Raw genomic sequence first — 18,000 nt, 5'->3', positions numbered from 1 at the left:
GTCAATTGATGACATCTATATTGAAAACTGCATTCACAGTTGTACATGATTGTTATAATCCCAGCCATTGCATCTTCTCTCTCCTATCTAGAAGATGCTTCAGGTGTATTAGAACTAGGGGTGTGCACTTGAAATTTTTCGGGTTTTGGTTTTGGGTTCGGTTCCGTGGCCGTGTTTTGGGTTCGAACGCGTTTTGGCAAAACCTCACCAAATTTTTTTTGTCGGATTCGGGTGTGTTTTGGATTCGGGTGTTTTTTTCAAAAAAACCCCTAAAAAACAGCTTAAATCATAGAATTTGGGGGTCATTTTGATCCCATAGTATTATTAACCTCAATAACCATAATTTCCACTAATTTTCAGTCTATTCTGAACACCTCACACCTCACAATATTATTTTTAGTCCTAAAATTTGCACCGAAGTCGCTGTATGGCTAAGCTAAGCGACCCAAGTGGCCGACACAAACACCTGGCCCATCTAGGAGTGGCACTGCAGTGTCAGGCAGGATGGCCCTTCCAAAAAATACTCCCCAAACAGCACATGACGTAAAGAAAAAAAGAGGCGCAATGAGTTAGCTGTGTGAGTAAGCTAAGCGACCCTAGTGGCCGACACAAACACCTGGCCCATCTAGGAGTGGCACTGCAGTGTCAGGCAGGATGTCCCTTCCAAAAAATACTCCCCAAACAGCACATGACGCAAAGAAAAAAAGAGGCGCAATGAGGTAGCTGTGTGAGTAAGCTAAGCGACCCTAGTGGCCGATACAAACACCTGGCCCATCTAGGAGTGGCACTGCAGTGTCAGGCAGGATGGCCCTTCCAAAAAATACTCCCCAAACAGCACATGACGCAAAGAAAAAAAAAGAGGCGCAATGAGGTAGCTGTGTGAGTAAGCTAAGCGACCCTAGTGGCTGACACAAACACCTGGCCCATCTAGGAGTGGCACTGCAGTGTCAGGCAAGATGTCCCTTCCAAAAAATACTCCCCAAACAGCACATGACGCAAAGAAAAAAAGAGGCGCAATGAGGTAGCTGTGTGAGTAAGCTAAGCGACCCTAGTGGCAGACACAAACACCTGGCCCATCTAGGAGTGGCACTGCAGTGTCAGGCAGGATGTCCCTTCCAAAAAATACTCCCCAAACAGCACATGACGCAAAGAAGAAAAAAAGAAAAAAGAGGTGCAAGATGGAATTGTCCTTGGGCCCTCCCACCCACCCTTATGTTGTATAAACAGGACATGCACACTTTAACCAACCCATCATTTCAGCGACAGGGTCTGCCACACGACTGTGACTGAAATGACTGGTTGGTTTGGGCACCCACCAAAAAAGAAGCAATCTCTCCTTGCACAAACTGGCTCTACAGAGGCAAGATGTCCACCTCATCATCATCGTCCGATTCATCACCCCTTTCACTGTGTACATCCCCCTCCTCACAGATTATTAATTCGTCCCCACTGGAATCCACCATCTCAGATCCCCGTGTACTTTCTGGAGGCAATTGCTGCTGGTGAATGTCTCCATGGAGTAATTGATTATAATTCATTTTAATGAACATCATCTTCTCCACATTTTCTGGAAGTAACCTCGTACGCCGATTGCTGACAAGGTGAGCGGCGGCACTAAACACTCTTTCGGAGTACACACTGGAGGGAGGGCAACTTAGGTAGAATAAAGCCAGTTTGTGCAAGGGCCTCCAAATTGCCTCTTTTCCCTGCCAGTATACGTACAGACTGTCTGACGTGCCTACTTGGATGCGGTCACTCATATAATCCTCCACCATTCTTTCAATGGTGAGAGAATCATATGCAGTGACAGTAGACGACATGTCAGTAATCGTTGGCAGGTCCTTCAGTCCGGACCAGATGTCAGTATCAGCAGTCGCTCCAGACTGCCCTGCATCACCGCCAGCGGGTGGGCTCGGAATTCGTAGCCTTTTCCCCGCACCCCCAGTTGCGGGAGAATGTGAAGGAGGAGATGTTGACAGGTCGCGTTCCGCTTGACTTGACAATTTTCTCACCAGCAGTTCTTTGAACCCCTGCAGACTTGTGTCTGCCGGAAAGAGAGATCCAACGTAGGTTTTAAATCTAGGATCGAGCACGGTGGCCAAAATGTAGTGCTCTGATTTCAACAGATTGACCACACGTGAATCCTGGTTAAGCGAATGAAGGGCTCCATCCACAAGTCCCACATGCCTAGCGGAATCGCTCTGTTTTAGCTCCTCCTTCAATGCCTCCAGCTTCTTCTGCAAAAGCCTGATGAGGGGAATGACCTGACTCAGGCTGGCAGTGTCTGAACTGACTTCACGTGTGGCAAGTTCAAAGGGCAGCAGAACCTTGCACAACGTTGAAATCATTCTCCACTGCGCTTGAGTCAGGTGCATTCCCCCTCCTTTGCCTATATCGTGGGCAGATGTATAGGCTTGAATGGCCTTTTGCTGCTCCTCCATCCTCTGAAGCATATAGAGGGTTGAATTCCACCTCGTTACCACCTCTTGCTTCAGATGATGGCAGGGCAGGTTCAGGTTTTTTTGGTGGTGCTCCAGTCTTCTGTACGCGGTGCCTGCACGCCGAAAGTGGCCCGCAATTCTTCTGGCCACCGACAGCATCTCTTGCACGCCCCTTTCGTTTTTTAAATACAGTAATTCTGCACCACCAAATTCAAGGTATGTGCAAAACATGGGACGTGCTGGAATTTGCCCAGATTTAATGCGCGCACAATATTGCTGGCGTTGTCCGATGCCACAAATCCCCAGGAGAGTCCAATTGGGGTAAGCCATTCTGCGATGATCTTCCTCAGTTGCCGTAAGAGGTTTTCAGCTGTGTGCGTATTCTGGAAAGCGGTGATACAAAGCGTAGCCTGCCTAGGAACGAGTCAGCGTTTGCGATATCCTGCTACTGGTGCCGCCGCTGCTGTTCTTGCAGCGGGAGGCAATACATCTACCCAGTGGGCTGTCACAGTCAAGTAGTCCTGAGTCTGCCCTGCTCCACTTGTCCACATGTCCGTGGTTTTAGAGGACATTGGGTACAACTGCATTTTTTAGGACACTGGTGAGTCTTTTTCTGACGTCCGTGTACATTCTCGGTATCGCCTGCCTAGAGAAGTGGAACCTAGATGGTATTTGGTAACGGGGGCACACTGCCTCAATAAATTGTCTAGTTCCCTGTGAACTAACGGCGGATACCGGACGCACGTCTAACACCAACATAGTTGTCAAGGCCTCAGTTATCCGCTTTGCAGCAGGATGACTGCTGTGATATTTCATCTTCCTCGCAAAGGACTGTTGGACAGTCAATTGCTTACTGGAAGTAGTACAAGTGGTCTTCCGACTTCCCCTCTGGGATGACGATCGACTCCCAGCAGCAACAACAGCAGCGCCAGCAGCAGTAGGCGTTACACTCAAGGATGCATCGGAGGAATCCCAGGCAGGAGAGGACTCGTCAGACTTGCCAGTGACATGGCCTGCAGGACTATTGGCTTTCCTGGGTAAGGAGGAAATTGACACTGAGGGAGTTGGTGGTGTGGTTTGCGCGAGCTTGGTTACAAGAGGAAGGGATTTACTGGTCAGTGGACTGCTTCCGCTGTCGCCCAAAGTTTTTGAACTTGTCACTGACTTATTATGAATGCGCTGCAGGTGACGTATAAGGGAGGATGTTCCGAGGTGGTTAACGTCCTTACCCCTACTTATTACAGCTTGACAAAGGCAACACACGGCTTGACACCTGTTGTCCGCATTTCTGTTGAAATACTTCCACACTGAAGAGCTGATTTTTTTGGTTTTTTCACCAGGCATGTCAATGGCCATATTCCTCCCACGGACAACAGGTGTCTCCCCGGGTGCCTGACTTAAACAAACCACCTCACCATCAGAATCCTCCTTGTCAATTTCCTCCCCAGCCCAAGCAACACCCATATCCTCATCCTGGTGTACTTCAACACTGACATCTTCAATTTCACTATCAGGAACTGGACTGCGGGTGCTCCTTTCAACACTTGCAGGGGGCGTGCAAATGGTGGAAGGCGCAAGCTCTTCCCGTCCAGTGTTGGGAAGGTCAGGCATCGCAACCGACACAATTGGACTCTCCTTTGGGATTTGGGATTTCGAAGAACGCACAGTTCTTTGTTGTGCTTTTGCCGCAAGTCTTTTCTTTTTTCTAGCGAGAGGATGAGTGCTTCCATCCTCATGTGAAGCTGAACCACTAGCCATGAACATAGGCCAGGGCCTCAGCCGTTCCTTGCCACTCCGTGTCGTAAATGGCATATTGGCAAGTTTACGCTTCTCCTCAGACGCTTTTAATTTCGATTTTTGGGTCATTTTTTTACTGATCTTTTGTGTTTTGGATTTTACATGCTCTGTACTATGACATTGGGCATCGGCCTTGGCAGACGACGTTGATGGCATTTCATCGTCTCGGCCATGACTAGTGGCAGCAGCTTCAGCACGAGGTGGAAGTGGATCTTGATCTTTCCCTATTTTTTTAACCTCCACATTTTTGTTCTCCATATTTTGCGCACAACTAAAAGCCACCACAGGTATACAATGTAGATGGATGGATAGTATAGTATTACTTATACTTATGGACGACGAGTGACGACACAGAGGTAGGTACAGCCGTGGCCTACCGTACTGCTGCTTAGTGCTTATATATAAATATAATATACTGTATAACGGACCTGGTGGACAGTGTCAGCAGCAGACTGCTAAACTAGTATGAAGAAAGAAAAAAAAAACACCACAGGTATACAATGTAGATGGATGGATAGTATTACTTATACTTATGGACGACGAGTGACGAGTCGACAGAGAGGTAGGTACAGCCGTGGCCTACCGTACTGCTGCTTAAGTGCTTATATATAAATATAATATACTGTATAACGGACCTGGTGGACAGTGTCAGCAGCAGACTGCTAAACTAGTATGAAGAAAGAAAAAAAAAACACCACAGGTATACAATGTAGATGGATGGATAGTATTACTTATACTTATGGACGACGAGTGACGAGTCGACACAGAGGTAGGTACAGCCGTGGCCTACCGTACTGCTGCTTAGTGCTTATATATAAATATAATATACTGTATAACGGACCTGGTGGACAGTGTCAGCAGACTGGTATACTAGTATGAAGAAAGAAAAAAAAAAAACACCACAGTGTTTTTCAGGCAGACAAACGTATACTGGACTGGTGGTCACTGTCAGCAAAACTGTGCAGTGTGCACTGACTGTACTCCTGCTATAACTGCTCCCCAGTCCCCACAATTAGGCAGTGTGAGCAGTGCACTCAGCACAGATATATCATGCAGCAGTGCAGCACACTGAGTGAGCACAGATATGGATTGGTGGAGCGTTTTTTTTCAGGCAGAGAAACAACGGATTAAACTCAAAACCCTGCACTGTACTCCCTAACAGCTGCTCCCCGTCCCCAATCCTCCCCACAATTTATAACTAACTAAGTTCTACTATAACGGAGAGGACGCCAGCCACATCCTCTCCCTATCAATCTCAATGCACGTGTGAAAATGGCGGCGACGCGCGGCTCCTTATATAGAATCCGAGTCTCGCGAGAATCCGACAGCGGGATGATGACGTTCGGGCTCGCTCAGGTTAACCGAGCAAGGCGGGAGGATCCGAGTCTGCTCGGACCCGTGCAAAAAAGGGTGAAGTTCGGGCGGGTTCGGATTCCGAGGAACCGAACCCGCTCATCACTAATTAGAACTAGAACATCTTGTTTTAAGAACAGCTCTATTCCTTCTGTTATCGTTAGTCGTAATTTGATTTCTTGATTTGTAATCTATATGTATATATTTTAACAATGACAATAAAAATATTTATCTATGTTTCTCAATTTTCTTGCAATTTTGGGGAATAAAAGACCCTGGAAATAATTATCCACATGAACTGTTGGCTAACAATCCATATTGATATAATGGAATATGTTTTATCTTACATACTCTACATCCAGCACAAGATGACATTCCAAAAACCTCTTCGGCTACAACGTATACTGGTGGTCATTCCGAGTTGATCGCTCGTTATTTTTTTTTCGCAATGGAGCGATTAGTCGCAGTGCGACTGCGTCAAGTAAATTTGCTATTAAGTTAGGTATTTTACTCACGGCATTACAAGGTTTTTTCTTCGTTCTGGTGATCGTAGTGTGATTGACAGGAAGTGGGTGTTTCTGGGCGGAAACTGTCCGTTTTATGGGTGTGTGTGTGAGAGGTGGGCCTGCGGTGCGTGTGTGGTGCCTGCTGCCGTGCAGGTGTAGACTCTGTACTCACCAGGCGCCGCTCTCTCTCACCTTCAGGTACCGGAACCTTCAACGGACCTGGAAATCTTCAGTCGGATCCGGACACGGCGATTCCCTCTCGGAGCTGACCGACGACCGAGCTGAGGAGAGAATGGTTTACCTTAAAGGGGGTATCGACCCTTCTTCCACTGGAACAGGGGATACCCCAGGGGTGACCGCGACCTTCACCGGTTGGGTGAATGGTCATCACCGGCACGAAGCCTCAGCCACCCAGATTTCACACACTCGCGCTTTCGCACGTAGTGTGATGAAAAGGATTCTCACGTCCGTGAGCAATCCCGACTCCGGCGCTCGGGGACAGACAAGGGACAAACGTACACGGATGCTACTCACCGTCACAAGTCTTGCACTCCGATCTTCTCCACTTACAGGTCCCTGTAAGGAGGCAAAGAGAAACAGCCGTGCAGGGCCTAACTCTACCCTAGTGTCACACCCTATACTAAATACAACGGCAGAGCCCTCAAACTAGCTCTGTGGGTGTGGTGCAACAAAACTATGCAAACACAGACAATTTGCCCTGCACGGTAACAACATACATCACAATATCAGAATGCAAGATCACACTGTGTTGTCCCTTTAAATCCCTACCTGCCGCTGGAAGGGGGTGGGTGCCACACGGCCTGCCCACCTAAACACCTCCGGGTGGCCCGAGCCTAGTGCCCAGTGCCACCTTTATTCACCTTGGGGGGGGTACTTACTCGCTGGGCCTAGCGCCCCCTGACTGCGCTCAGGCCGGAGGCCTGACTTCGCCCACGGGCCTAGCGCCCACCTAACTTGCTGCCCGTTGGGTGACCTGGGCCTTGTGCCCAGGGTCACCTTATATGTACCTACTCGGCCACAATACACTAGGGCCTAATGCCCTCTAACGCCGCACAGGCCTATCGCCTGATATGCCCCCGGGCCTAGTGCCCGCCTAACTGGTGCCGCAGGGGTAGGGTGGCTTGGGCCTAATGCCCAAACCACCTAATCAAATATTGGGGCCCCCAAACTCCTAACTGCGCCACAGGCCTAGTGCCTGGATTGTGCCCTCGGGCCTAATGCCCGTCCCTGGTGGTCGAGGGAGGAAGAGGGGAGGGGGTGAAGTTTGCCTCACCGAGGCCTCACCTGATCCGCGGGGTCTCCGGCACTCTCTTCTGCCGCTGACCCGTCCTGGCCAGCGGCGTCGCCTCCGCTGCTCCGCGTCCAGCCGCCGCTGGACATCTCCTTCCCGGGGCCCGACGTCTTCCGGCCTCTTCAGCGGCCACCGGAGCTCTTCTCCCCGCGGCCGTCGTCGTCTTCTTCCTGCGGCGTCGTCTTCCGCGCTCTTCCGCGCACGCGGTCTCTCCTTCCCCCGCCCGTCGTCTTCCTTCTTCTCTTCGCCGCTCTTCGGCGCGGCCTTTTCTTCAGGCTCCCGCCCGGCATCTGGCGTCAGACGCCGGGGGCGGGGCCTATGACGCGGTGAGCGCCGATTGGCTCGCCGCGTCACTCTCCGATTGGCTGCCGCTCCGGTAGCCGCGATTGGCTCCCGGAGGGCGCCAAGATTCAAACGCCCCTGCAGTCTCTGGTCCGGTGCAGGGAAAAAGGCAATCCCTGCACCGGACACCCGCCGCCACGCACCAAGCGCTGGGGACAGACAAGCTGCCCCAGCGCTGTCCCCAGCTAGGGACAGCAACATGGATGTGCCCACAGGGCACATCCTTACATTTCCCCCCCCTTTTTCCTTTGTAGTCCCTACAAAGTTCCTCACGACTTCCATTGTCCGCGGGTCAGGGAATTCCAAGGTCCCTCCGGCGAGGTTGTGTTCGAAGGCCCAGCCTGGACCGGCCGTGACCCCACACCCTTCCTCCTCCAGCTCCGGGTTCCTCTTACGTCCTGACCTCCATCGGCGGATCCTCTGGGGGAGTGGCATCTCCTCACGGTCGCTTGACGTTGGCCACCAAGGGGAATCTTCCTCCACGGGGACAACAGTCACCCACTCTTGGCCTCCGATATCGTCTGTGGCTTCGTCCCTGTCTTCCGGGTGTGGTATCGACCACCACCCAACAGCGGAATCCTCCGGGGCATCCGTTTCCTCCCGGGCAACAGCCACCACATGTCGAATTTCCTCGTGGGGCATCTCCAAAGGTCCTGTGTCTTCCTCTGGAACGGGTCCTCCCACGGCATCACAGTCCTGTCCCCGTACGTCGGTCCATTTCGGCACTCCCGGCAGGTCTTCTTGCTCCAGGACTATCTCCTCTTCTTCACGGAGGGCATTCAACTGGGAGCATGACTCCACCCGATCCTGCCAGTCACTCTCGTCGGCGCTTCCGATGCCAGAGTCGTCCTCCATCTGCTCTGGGAGGGATTCGTCGGCGGACAGCTCACCGTAGTCCGAGTCCTCCTCCGATATCTGGACTGGGGTATTACTTTCCTCCTCAGCGTACTTCTTCGCTTCCGCTGGCACCTCTGCTTCCTCAGCGTACTCTTTCGCTTCCGCTGGCATCGTTACTTCCTCAGCGTACTCCTTCGCTTCCGCTGGCATCGTTACTTCCTCAGCGTACTCCTTTGCTTCCGCTGGCATCTCTTGGTACCCAGGACACTCCTGTTCCGCACGTCCTGGTCGTGGACGGTTCCATCGTGGAGAGATTCCGGACATCTCAGTCACTGGGTCTTCACGCTTTCCTTGGCAGCGTGGTCTCTCCACCTCCCAGTCGTCCACCTCCGCCTCATGCGGGAAAGGATTCTGCCTTACTGGGGTCACTTTCCTGGGACAGAGTAGGTCCGCGGCATCTTCCCAGGGGCACTCACTGGCCGCATGTCCTGGTCGCCGACACTTCCAACAAGGGAGGGCCACTGCCACCTTCTCCAAGACGGGTTCCTGGTCCACCTCCTTCACCGGGGAATCTTCACCCGTTGGTTCCGGCTCAGAGGAAATGGGCACCTGCGAACTAACTTCAAGCAAGGCCTTCCGCTCCATTTCCCTGGTTTCCTCCTCCCATCTCTGGGCGCGACCATCCGCAATCATCCGGTCTTCATTCCACGGACAATCGGGAAGCGCATGTCCTCTCGCCTCGCAGAGTGCACACACAGGCTCTGCAGCCACCCGGTCCCAAAGCTGCTGACGAGACTCCATCATCTGCTTCACCGTGGCCTCGTAGTCCGTCCTGTCTTCCGTCCATGGACATTCCAGGAGCCGATGTCGGGGATCTCCACAGCTTTCACACCAGGAATCAACCTCGTCTTCGCTCAACTCTTCGTCCCAGGGACAACTGTTGTGCTCATGCCCGTAGTTTCCGCAGAGCAAACACCAGGACTCCTTTGCTTGGCCCTTCTGACGTCTTCAGTCCGCTTCCTGGACCACCTTCTTTGGGGACGTCTCTCGCCAAGTACACTCGTTCTTGCAGGGCGTCACAGCGGCCTTCTTGCGCCCCTTCTCCCGGCGCTCTTCTTTTCCACGCTGGACCGACCGCTGCACCATCTTCAGGAGGTCAGCCCCAGACACCGTCACCCAGTCGCTCTGGTCCGCACACGTCCGGGGGTGAGTCTTCTCCGGAGCCATCCGCAGGGAGGTCTTCTTGGTGGCGTTCCACATCGTGTCCGTGATCCGGTCTCTTTTATCCTGCCGACTACGCCAAGTATGAGAGGTGGGCCTGCGGTGCGTGTGTGGTGCCTGCTGCCGTGCAGGTGTAGACTATGTACTCACCAGGCGCCGCTCTCTCTCACCTTCAGGTACCGGAACCTTCAACGGACCTGGAAATCTTCAGTCGGATCCGGACACGGCGATTCCCTCTCGGAGCTGACCGACGACCGAGCTGAGGAGAGAATGGTTTACCTTAAAGGGGGTATCGACCCTTCTTCCACTGGACCAGGGGATACCCCAGGGGTGACCGCGACCTTCACCGGTTGGGTGAATGGTCATCACCGGCACGAAGCCTCAGCCACCCAGATTTCACACACTCGCGCTTTCGCACGTAGTGTGATGAAAAGGATTCTCACGTCCGTGAGCAATCCCGACTCCGGCGCTCGGGGACAGACAAGGGACAAACGTACATGGATGCTACTCACCGTCACAAGTCTTGCACTCCGATCTTCTCCACTTACAGGTCCCTGTAAGGAGGCAAAGAGAAACAGCCGTGCAGGGCCTAACTCTACCCTAGTGTCACACCCTATACTAAATACAACGGCAGAGCCCTCAAACTAGCTCTGTGGGTGTGGTGCAACAAAACTATGCAAACACAGACAATTTGCCCTGCACGGTAACAACATACATCACAATATCAGAATGCAAGATCACACGGTGTTGTCCCTTTAAATCCCTACCTGCCGCTGGAAGGGGGTGGGTGCCACACGGCCTGCCCACCTAAACACCTCCGGGTGGCCCGAGCCTAGTGCCCAGTGCCACCTTTATTCACCTTGGGGGGGGGGTACTTACTCGCTGGGCCTAGCGCCCCCTGACTGCGCTCAGGCCGGAGTCCTGACTTCGCCCACGGGCCTAGCGCCCACCTAACTTGCTGCCCGTTGGGTGACCTGGGCCTTGTGCCCAGGGTCACCTTATATGTACCTACTCGGCCACAATACACTAGGGCCTAATGCCCTCTAACGCCGCACAGGCCTATCGCCTGATATGCCCCCGGGCCTAGTGCCCGCCTAACTGGTGCCGCAGGGGTAGGGTGGCTTGGGCCTAATGCCCAAACCACCTAATCAAATATTGGGGCCCCCAAACTCCTAACTGCGCCACAGGCCTAGTGCCTGGATTGTGCCCTCGGGCCTAATGACCGTCCCTGGTGGTCGAGGGAGGAAGAGGGGAGGGGGTGAAGTTTGCCTCACCGAGGCCTCACCTGATCCGTGGGGTCTCCGGCACTCTCTTCTGCCGCTGACCCGTCCTGGCCAGCGGCGTCGCCTCCGCTGCTCCGCGTCCAGCCGCCGCTGGACATCTCCTTCCCGGGACCCGACGTCTTCCGGCCTCTTCAGCGGCCACCGGAGCTCTTCTCCCCGCGGCCATCGTCGTCTTCTTCCTGCGGCGTCGTCTTCCGCGCTCTTCCGCGCACGCAGTCTCTCCTTCCCCCGCCCGTCGTCTTCCTTCTTCTCTTCGCCGCTCTTCGGCGCGGCCTTTTCTTCAGGCTCCCGCCCGGCGTCTGGCGTCAGACGCCGGGGGCGGGGCCTATGACGCGGCGAGCGCCGATTGGCTCGCCGCGTCACTCTCCGATTGGCTGCCGCTCCGGGAGCCGCGATTGGCTCCCGGAGGGCGCCAAGATTCAAACGCCCCTGCAGTCTCTGGTCCGGTGCAGGAAAAAAGGTAATCCCTGTACCGGACACCCGCCGCCATGCACCAAGCGCTGGGGACAGACAAGCTGCCCCAGCGCTGTCCCCAGCTAGGGACAGCAACATGGATGTGCCCACAGGGCACATCCTTACATGTGTGAAAAAACGCTGCAGTTTCTGGGAAAAAAGCGGGAGTGTCTGAAGAAACGGGGGAGTGTCTGGGTGAACGCTGGGTGTGATTGTGACGTCAAACCAGGAACGAAACTGACTGAACTGATCGCAGTGGCAGATTAAGTCTCGAGCTACTCAGAAACTGCTTAGAACTGTCTATTCGCAAATCTGCTAATCTTTCGTTCGCAAATCTACTATGCTAAGATTCACTCCCAGTAGGCGGCGGCTTAGCGTGTGCAAAGCTGCTAAAAGCAGCTTGCGAGTGAACAACTCGGAATGAGGGCCACTATGTATATAAACTCATCACTGAATGCACGTACAGTATATATGGTTTTTCTGACTGACCAACATCTTCTATATAATAGCCCAGATCTGTGACTCTGTGCCTGTGTGTCTAACACTGGGCGTGGGTAGGAGCTCCCACTGGGTTAGCAGCAGGTCTATCACACCCAGTCCAGAGCTGATTGGGTGAGAAACGCCCTCCCACACAGGTTACATCCAATGGGAGCCTCTGCCCTTTGGCTGCTGTGTGTTCCCAGAGCAGGATTAACAACGAGGCTGATAGAGCTGCAGCTCCAGGCCCACACCCCAAAATAGGCCCACTGCATTTGCAGTAGTGATGTGCACCCGAAATTTTTCGGGTTTTGTGTTTTGGTTTTGGATTCGGTTCCGCGGCCGTGTTTTGGATTCGGACGCTTTTTGCCAAAACATCCCTGAAAATTTTTTGTCGGATTCGGGTGTGTTTTGGATTCGGGTGTTTTTTTACAAAAACCCCTCAAAAACAGCTTAAATCATAGAATTTGGGGGTCATTTTGATCCCATAGTATTATTAACCTCAATAACCATAATTTACACTCATTTTCAGTCTATTCTGAACACCTCACACCTCACAATATTATTTTTAGTCCTAAAATTTGCACCGAGGTCGCTGGATGGCTAAGCTAAGCGACATAAGTGGCCGACACAAACACCTGGCCCATCTAGGAGTGGCACAGCAGTGTCAGGCAGGATGGCACTTCAAAAAAATAGTCCCCAAACAGCACATGATGCAAAGAAAAAAAGAGGCGCACCAAGGTCGCTGTGTGACTAAGCTAAGCAACACAAGTGGCCGACACAAACACCTGGCCCATCTAGGAGTGGCACTGCAGTGTCAGGCAGGATGGCACTTCAAAAAAATAGTCCCCAAACAGCACATGATGCAAAGAAAAAAAGAGGCGCACCAAGGTCGCTGTGTGACTAAGCTAAGCGACACAAGTGGCCGACACAAACACCTGGCCCATCTAGGAGTGGCACTGCAGTGTCAGACAGGATGGCAGATTTAAAAAATAGTCCCCAAACAGCACATGTTGCAAAGAAAAAAAGAGGCGCACCAAGGTCGCTGTGTGACTAAGCTAAGCGACACAAGTGGTCGACACAAACACCTGGCCCATCTAGGAGTGTCACTGCAGTTTTCTAGCGAGAGGATGAGTGCTTCCATCCTCATGTGAAGCTGAACCACTAGCCATGAACATAGGCCAGGGCCTCAGCCGTTCCTTGCCACTCCGTGTCGTAAATGGCATATTGGCAAGTTTACGCTTCTCCTCAGACGCTTTTAATTTAGATTTTTGGGTCATTTTACTGAACTTTTGTTTTTTGGATTTTACATGCTCTCTACTATGACATTGGGCATCGGCCTTGGCAGACAACGTTGATGGCATTTCATCGTCTCGGCCACGACTAGTGGCAGCAGCTTCAGCATGAGGTGGAAGTGGATCTTGATCTTTCCCTATTTTACCCTCCACATTTTTGTTCTCCATTTGTTAATGTGTGGAATTATATGCCAGTATCAATAGCAATGGCCTACTACTATATATACTGTGCACAACTGAAATGCACCACAGGTATGGATGGATAGTATACTTGACGACACAGAGGTAGATAGAGCAGTGGCCTTCCATACCGTACTGCTATATATACTGGTGGTCACTGTCAGCAAACTGCAAAACTAAAATGCACCACAGGTATAGACACAAAAACCAAATTCCTGCGCACTGATCAAGGGTATAAGACACTCTGTTCGATGTCGATAAGTGTAAAACCCATCTAGGTTTAACATTTAAAATAGATCCAAAGAAGTCCCAGTGAGGTCAATTCTAAAGACAGTCAATGTTCAAAGATTTTACAGTCAGTACTTGTACAGATCTCCCTTAATTATAGAAGATCAGAAAAATAATTTGAAGCAATGTCCCAATAAAATTCTTGTCCCAATAAAATTTTGATAGTCAGATGTAAACTCTCTTATCTGGTCTCGTCCTGGGTCCTCCAACCAATTAGAAAAGGTAAACGTGATAAAACTTGTATTCAGTCGGCCCCACCGTTTTCAATTCTTTGTCTATGTCCTCAAAAAGGTACATGAAAAACAAATAATGGGGAATCATAGTGCAGACTTATATAAGTTTATTTAGACACGTTTACAATTAAAAGACTTAGCATGCGTACCCTCAGTGACCTTCAGTGGAAGGCACAATAATTGGCATATAGGGGTAATTAAGAAGCTTCCCCTATTAAGCTTTACCTTCACCGAGTCCTGGGCTGCAGAAAACACCAACGCATTTCAACCGGTATGGTCTTTATCAAGGACACCTTCTGCAGCCCAGGACTCGGTGAAGGTAAAGTTTAATAGGGGAAGCTTCTTAATTACCCCTATATGCCAATTATTGTGCCTTCCACCGAAGGTCACTGAGGGTACGCATGCATCTTTTAATTGTAAGCGTGTCTAAATAAACTTATATAAGTCTGCACTATGATTCCCCATTATTTGTTTTTCATGTACCATTTTTGAGGACATAGACAAAGAATTGAAAACGGTGGGGCCGACTGAATACAAGTTTTATCACGTTTACCTTTTCTAATTGGTTGGAGGACCCAGGACGAGACCAGATAAGAGAGTTTACATCTGACTATCAAAATTTTATTGGGACAAAAATTTTATTGGGACATTGCTTCAAATTATTTTTCTGATCTTCTATAATTAAGGGAGATCTGTACAAGTACTGACTGTAAAATCTTTGAATATTGACTGTCTTTAGAATTGACCTCACTGGGACTTCTTTGGATCTATTTTAAATGTTAAACCTAGATGGGTTTTACACTTATCGACATCGAACAGAGTATCTTATACCCTTGATCAGTGCGCAGGAATTTGGTTTTTGTGTTTATATTGTGTTTTAGTAATTGGTGAAAGTCACATTTAATTTCTGCAGCCTGATTCTAAGAAAGGAGCGCAGGTGATTATTTCTTTTTTGCAACCACAGGTATAGAATCTAGATGGATAGTATACTTGACAACACAAAGGTAGGTAGAGCAGTGGCTTTCCGTACCGTACTGCTATATATACTGGTGGTCACTGTCAGCAAACTGCAAAACTAAAATGCACCACAGGTATAGAATCTAGATGGATAGTATACTTGACGACACAGAGGTAGGTAGAGCAGTGGCCTTCCGTACCGTACTGCTATATATACTGGTGGTCACTGTCAGCAAACTGCAAAACTAAAATGCACCACAGGTATAGAATCTAGATGGATAGTATACTTGACGAAACAAAGGTAGGTAGAGCAGTGGCCTTCCATACCGTACTGCTATATATACTGGTGGTCACTGTCAGCAAACTGCAAAACTAAAATGCACCACAGGTATAGAATCTAGATGGATAGTATACTTGACGACACAGAGGTAGGTAGAGCAGTGGCCTTCCATACCGTACTGCTATATATACTGGTGGTCACTGTCAGCAAAACTCTGCACTGTACTCCTCCTATATAATACTGCTGGTCCCCAGTCCCCACAATAAAGCAGTGTGAGCACAGATATATGCAGCACACTGAACACAGATATGGAGCGTTTTTCAGGCAGAGAACGGATAAAACTGGTGGTCACTGATCAGCAAAACTCTGCACTGTACTCCTCCTATATAATACAGCTGCTTCCCAGTCCCCACAATTAAGCAGTGTGAGCACAGATATATGCAGCACACTGAGCACAGATATGGAGCGTTTTTCAGGCAGAGAACGGATAAAACTGGTGGTCACTGATCAGCAAAACTCTGCACTGTACTCCTCCTATATAATAGAGATGAGCGCCGGAAATTTTTCGGGTTTTGTGTTTTGGTTTTGGGTTCGGTTCCGCGGCCGTGTTTTGGGTTCGACCGCGTTTTGGCAAAACCTCACCGAATTTTTTTTGTCGGATTCGGGTGTGTTTTGGATTCGGGTGTTTTTTTCAAAAAACCCTAAAAAACAGCTTAAATCATAGAATTTGGGGGTAATTTTGATCCCAAAGTATTATTAACCTCAAAAAACATAATTTACACTCATTTTCAGCCTATTCTGAACACATCACACCTCACAATATTATTTTTAGTCCTAAAATTTGCACCGAGGTCGCTGTGTGAGTAAGATAAGCGACCCTAGTGGCCGACACAAACACCGGGCCCATCTAGGAGTGGCACTGCAGTGTCACGCAGGATGTCCCTTCCAAAAAACCCTCCCCAAACAGCACATGACGCAAAGAAAAAAAGAGGCGCAATGAGGTAGCTGTGTGAGTAAGATTAGCGACCCTAGTGGCCGACACAAACACCGGGCCCATCTAGGAGTGGCACTGCAGTGTCACGCAGGATGTCCCTTCCAAAAAACCCTCCCCAAACAGCACATGACGCAAAGAAAAAAAGAGGCGCAATGAGGTAGCTGACTGTGTGAGAAAGATAAGCGACCCTAGTGGCCGACACAAACACCGGGCCCATCTAGGAGTGGCACTGCAGTGTCACGCAGGATGTCCCTTCCAAAAAACCCTCCCCAAACAGCACATGACGCAAAGAAAAAAAGAGGCGCAATGAGGTAGCTGACTGTGTGAGAAAGATAAGCGACCCTAGTGGCCGACACAAACACCGGGCCCATCTAGGAGTGGCACTGCAGTGTCACGCAGGATGTCCCTTCCAAAAAACCCTCCCCAAACAGCACATGACGCAAAGAAAAAAAGAGGCGCAATGAGGTAGCTGTGTGAGTAAGATTAGCGACCCTAGTGGCCGACACAAACACCGGGCCCATCTAGGAGTGGCACTGCAGTGTCACGCAGGATGGCCCTTCCAAAAAACCCTCCCCAAACAGCACATGACGCAAAGAAAAAAAGAGGCGCAATGAGGTAGCTGACTGTGTGAGTAAGATTAGCGACCCTAGTGGCCGACACAAACACCGGGCCCATCTAGGAGTGGCACTGCAGTGTCACGCAGGATGTCCCTTCCAAAAAACCCTCCCCAAACAGCACATGACGCAAAGAAAAAAAGAGGCGCAATGAGGTAGCTGTGTGAGTAAGATTAGCGACCCTAGTGGCCGACACAAACACCGGGCCCATCTAGGAGTGGCACTGCAGTGTCACGCAGGATGTCCCTTCCAAAAAACCCTCCCCAATCAGCACATGATGCAAAGAAAAAGAAAAGAAAAAAGAGGTGCAAGATGGAATTATCCTTGGGCCCTCCCACCCACCCTTATGTTGTATAAACAAAACAGGACATGCACACTTTAACCAACCCATCATTTCAGTGACAGGGTCTGCCACACGACTGTGACTGATATGACGGGTTGGTTTGGACCCCCCCCAAAAAAGAAGCAATTAATCTCTCCTTGCACAAACTGGCTCTACAGAGGCAAGATGTCCACCTCATCTTCACCCTCCGATATATCACCGTGTACATCCCCCTCCTCACAGATTATCAATTCGTCCCCACTGGAATCCACCATCTCAGCTCCCTGTGTACTTTGTGGAGGCAATTGCTGCTGGTCAATGTCTCCGCGGAGGAATTGATTATAATTCATTTTAATGAACATCATCTTCTCCACATTTTCTGGATGTAACCTCGTACGCCGATTGCTGACAAGGTGAGCGGCGGCACTAAACACTCTTTCGGAGTACACACTTGTGGGAGGGCAACTTAGGTAGAATAAAGCCAGTTTGTGCAAGGGCCTCCAAATTGCCTCTTTTTCCTGCCAGTATAAGTACGGACTGTGTGACGTGCCTACTTGGATGCGGTCACTCATATAATCCTCCACCATTCTATCAATGTTGAGAGAATCATATGCAGTGACAGTAGACGACATGTCCGTAATCGTTGTCAGGTCCTTCAGTCCGGACCAGATGTCAGCATCAGCAGTCGCTCCAGACTGCCCTGCATCACCGCCAGCGGGTGGGCTCGGAATTCTGAGCCTTTTCCTCGCACCCCCAGTTGCGGGAGAATGTGAAGGAGGAGATGTTGACAGGTCGCGTTCCGCTTGACTTGACAA

The sequence above is a fragment of the Pseudophryne corroboree genome, chromosome 1 (genome assembly GCF_028390025.1).
Source record: "Pseudophryne corroboree isolate aPseCor3 chromosome 1, aPseCor3.hap2, whole genome shotgun sequence".
NCBI classification, from domain to species: Eukaryota; Metazoa; Chordata; class Amphibia; order Anura; family Myobatrachidae; genus Pseudophryne; species Pseudophryne corroboree.
The sequence above is the reverse complement of the archived record's forward strand: the minus strand, read 5'-3'. Positions refer to the sequence as shown.